The sequence below is a fragment of the Myripristis murdjan genome, chromosome 23, assembly GCF_902150065.1.
Source record: "Myripristis murdjan chromosome 23, fMyrMur1.1, whole genome shotgun sequence".
In the NCBI taxonomy this organism is placed as follows: Eukaryota; Metazoa; Chordata; class Actinopteri; order Holocentriformes; family Holocentridae; genus Myripristis; species Myripristis murdjan.
Window position 1 is genome coordinate 24681251 of NC_044002.1, and position 4825 is coordinate 24686075.

Sequence of the window (4825 nt, forward strand, 5' to 3'; positions counted from 1 at the left end):
TACTTATACTATGGGTGAAAATGACAAATAAAAGGAATCTGAATCTGAATCTGAAGCAAGATGCACAAAGCGCTTCCCACAGACAACATAAAAACACAATCAAATTAAAAATATGTAGGCTACAACACACAAGAACAGCAAATTAAAAGCCGACAGTTTCACATCAGTTACAGAGAAATTAAAGAAATTAGAAAGAAAGGACAAAATTATAACAGAAGTGAACAATAAAATAAAAACGCGGCTCCACAACAGAGCTGTGATGTGTCAGCAGATAAAAAGACAAAAAGGCAGGAGTGTTAAAGGTTTAAAAGCAGAGACAGGTCGAATGTTTTCCTAAAGTGGATTTTAGACACTGTGCGGGGCTTTTTAAGGACGTGCGGACGCGCTGGGTTTGAGTTTCGGTTTCCATTCATCAGAAATAAGACCCAGAAAAAAAAAAAAAAAAAAAAACCCGCACAGCTCAGTCAGTCAGCCGGAGGAAAGCGACGGAGCGCCTCGACATGTCGGAGGCGGAGGCCGCTGTGCTGAAGCTGATCTGCGCCAATCACGGATCGATGAGCGTCGATGATCTGGAGGAGAGCGTCTGTGTGTTCAACGTGAGGCGGATCATCTCCAACCGGGAGAAGTTTGTGTGCTGCCGGTCCGGCGGGGAGCACAAGGTGGTGGCCAAGACGGAGCTGCGACTCTGCAAAGCCAAAGTGTGTCAGGGCTGCAACAACCTGCATCTGTGCAGAAAGTTCCTGCTGGGATCCTGCCCGTCCAGCCGCAGGAGGTCAGACTTAAAGATAAGACTTTAAAAAAAAAAAAAAAAAATCTCTTCAAAATATGTTTCTTTCCAACTCTGAGTGCAGCTGTATAAAGGAAGAGTTGCAAACATGTTTTTTTTTTTTTTTTTTTTTTTTTTTTTTTTTTTTTGCATTTTGCATTTTGCATTTTGCATTTTGCAACTTCCTGTCTCGCTCTAGAAGTGGCTTCCTTTATGTTTTTTAAAAAATAGGCCTATTTATGTCGCTTTTCATTTGTGTAGCCTGTTGATCTTGTGCGTGTAGCACCGTGTGTCGCAGCAGATTGCATGAGATTTGATAAAAACTGCTTTATAAATCGGGCTAAACGTTGCTGGTACTTTGGTCAAATATCAGGCCTCCTCAACCAGCAGTGAGATCTGTTTATTCCAGTTTTTACTTCAGTCAAAGTCTTGGAGTATTGAGTTTTTTCCCACACATTTAAAAATCCAAAAGCACATTTTCTTGCTGTTAATATGACACACTGACTGCAAGTCCCACTGCTGGATTATTTTCACCGTGCATGTGTGACAGGGGTTAAATGGTTCATTCCACTTGCAAGTTATTGCCAGTCATATTTGCATTGTAAACATATGGTGGATTCTGATTGGTTAGTGGGCCTTTCCGTGGCACATAGACTCCGCTTCCTGCTTCCGCTCTGTGCCAGTAGTATATGGATTGTGCCCATGGTAGGTTGCTCAGCACACGGCAGCATAAGAAAATTGTAATAAACATGTAATTTTATGACACAGCTGTATTATATTATGCAGGATTAGATGATAGGTGGGTGTGATCTTATTGCGCTATCTTAGCGGTGCCTAACTGTTTATATCTTGTCAGTATTTGTCATTAGCCGTGGTAGTTAGCCTAGGCTAGTTTACGCTAACCCTTGCTACCCCTTGCTGTAGCTGCCTGTGAGCTGTGCCGACTGCTGTGTGACACTACCTGACCAATCAGTCTCCATTTATGTTCAACAGGTTCAACAAGCCAACAGCCGTAAAGTTACACAAAGCATCCCTGGTTGTCGTCATTGTCCCTGAAACACAACACAACACAACGCAGAATCACAACAAAAATGACAAAGATTACACATGGCCGAGCTCACATGTGAAACGCTTTCATGCATGTGAGTTGTTTTGGAGCTCCATCCAAGGAAGAATCATGAACTGGGGTTGAAACATCATTTGGGAATGGCCCCTTGTGGGTTTTTCATGACATTGCAACAGTAATAACTTAATTTACGACATGCAAGAAATTGTATTTAAGTTGCACCGTGTAACATCGGCCCTAAAAACCTGCTGTATTTCTTAAGTCAGCTGCTGTGATTTCTCTGTAAAAGACAATATGAGCCTTAAGTGACAAAATTAGTGAAGTCACAATAAAATAAGCATTTAGAAAAATAACACTTAAACAGCATGTTTATCATGCAATAACTCCTCAACTTGACTTGGATTTGGCCTGCTTCAAAATTTTGTTTTTCACTATTTTTTTCATTTCAGCTTTATTTAGTCTTTTTCAGCAGGTGACATCTAGAGTGTAATAATGTCATATCACCACATTAAAGTCAAAAATCACAGCTCTGTGTACCAGAATATTCCCAGGCGACTACTTTTAGGTGAATGTTTTGTGGGGTAAATGTTGCTGTTCAGTTTCCTGCATGGCGGCAGCGTGTTGGCCCAGTTCATAATCTGAGCCCATGAGTGAAATCAGAGCCTCTGATTGCAGGAGAGGATGCCAGTTCCCCCATCAGCTGAGGTCTGACCATAACGTGCCGATCCTCGTAGAGCACGGCCTGCAGGACCTGGACCGGGCCGAGCTGTGCACGCTGCTGCTGCAGAACGACAACTTCCTGCTGCCGCCCGTAAGTACGACACCAAACGTCCAACAAAAGTGTGCACGCAGCGTCGTGGCACCACAGCACCACCTGTGGCCCGGCTGCTGCGACTGCACGGTGTGTTTACCCGGCCTGTGGCATCGTGTTCAGGCGAACGGGCGAGAACTTCAAACCCAGAGCCGATCGACCAGGCGGCAGCCATCTTCCTCTAACGTGGGAAGCTCAAATGCTGAAATCAAAAGATACCTCTGTACTGTCGTTTGCTTTTCTAATAAACATCACGAATCTGAAAATACTTTATCGTTCAACCGTTTCCTGAGAAAAACAATGGATCGAGGGGGACATCGGGCCATATTTCAAAGTAAAACAACATATTTGACCACCTGTTAGCTACCGTTACACAACAACGTTAGCAGTCCACCACTTCTGAGCTAACATTACCGTTTGATAGGAAAACCGTAAATGAATTATTAAATGTCAACAGCCATTTCTTTGTAAGACTGCTAGCTAAACTTTGTCACTAACACACACTGGATGTAAGTTATTTAAGCTAGCAGCAGCTGGGGGAAACATGCTGGAAACACAGCAGGACAGCTAACGTTACGCTGCTAGCTTCATCACAGCCAGTGGGTTTCACTTCCAGGCTTTAGCTGGTGGACAAGAAATGAATCAGAGATGTTTGTGGTTATTATTTCAGAATGAATTTACACCTCTCCTATCGTATCATGTAAGGATATCAAATGGTAACGTTAGCTAGGAGGTGGTGGAACGCTAACGTTAGCTGAACACAGCAGCACCACATGCTAACAGCAGCTAAGCCTGACGCCAGAGGAAGATGGCCGCCGTGTGAATCTGGTCTATAGCAGGGTATGGAAGAAAACTGATGATTTTTTCTGCATTTTTTTTCCTGTTTATTTACCAATTTTCAGCACGCCCCTCAAAAAAAAAAAAATACAATTAATCCATGAATTTCAACGATTAACCGAGGGAAATTAATGCAAAGAAAAAAATGTGGCTTACCTGATGATCATGTGTTCTTTGTTTAAAATAAAAAAGACCCAATTCATGCAATTTCACATAACTTCCCCGGATGTTTCCCTTGGAGGACGAAACATCCTTCCTTCCAAATAAAACTTTTATCTTCTTTTGTTTTGGCTCGGCCCCTTGATTAACGACCAGCTAACAAACAACCAGCCAGTACACGATCAGGCCCATACAGTTAAACTCTGCCTTCTTCACCATCATCTTCACCCAAAAGGAAAGTGTTGTTGTCCTTTTCCACCTGGCTGCTGGGTTCTCTAGAATGCCTTTGAATAAGCCGGACGCCCAGTTACACAACGTTACATTGGATTAAAAATATTTTTTCCCACTCTTGTCTGTCTTATATAAGATTTGCTTTGACTACAACAATGGCGGTGGGCAGTTTGGCTTGTGTAAGGACGGCGACGGCTGCGAGCGGCTCCACATCTGTGAGCAACACCTGCAGGGAGACTGTTTCTGCTCCAAGGCTCATGATTTTGACGAGCCGCAGCCTTAAAAGCCCTGCAGGCTCGGGGTGTTCCCAACCGGCTGCTTCACTCTCTGAAATCTGTCTACATCAACAAAGAGGCTCTGAGAGGCAACAGGGCCAACCCTCAACGGCAACCACGAGTCTTTTCCACCAGCGACGTCTGGGCTGCTGCGAGCTACCGAGACGCTGGCAGTGATGACGGACTGAACAAAAGACAAACGAGAGGAGCCAAGAAAAGCTCGGAGGATGTGAAAGGTAAAGCTTATGAGCCTGTTTCAAAAGCCTCTACCTCTTTGTATAAACTGCTTATCTGCAAAGCCAAGTGGTAATCTGTGAGAGCGATGCTTCCTTTGTACACCTTCTCTGTGACTTTTTCTGTCGATGGAGTTTCTTTAGGTCTGCTGGGTCACGTTGGCTTTGGCTGATGTGACCAACCCTGATCAAAACAGGAAGCAGAATGAAGTCACACAGGAAACAGATACAATCCGAGTCTTTGATTCATATCACAGTGTCACCTTTCATTCCTTAAAGTTGTACTTTTGTGCTTGTGTCCTTAAAACAGAGATATGCTTTTACTTCGTCAAGGGACACTGTAAATATGGTGGTGAGTATGGCTTTCAGTTTGCTAAAGATATATAAATATTTTAATGGAAGTAAAAAAGTATTACACTGATGCTGATTTTGAGCATCATCATAGTT

General features: G+C 43.3%; 1 pseudogene; it reads left to right on the forward strand.

Annotated features, from left to right (window-relative positions):
- Positions 1-488: 488 nt before the first annotated feature.
- Positions 489-4455, forward strand: LOC115355626 (protein mono-ADP-ribosyltransferase PARP12-like; annotated as a pseudogene).
- The last annotated feature ends 370 nt before the right edge of the window (positions 4456-4825 follow it).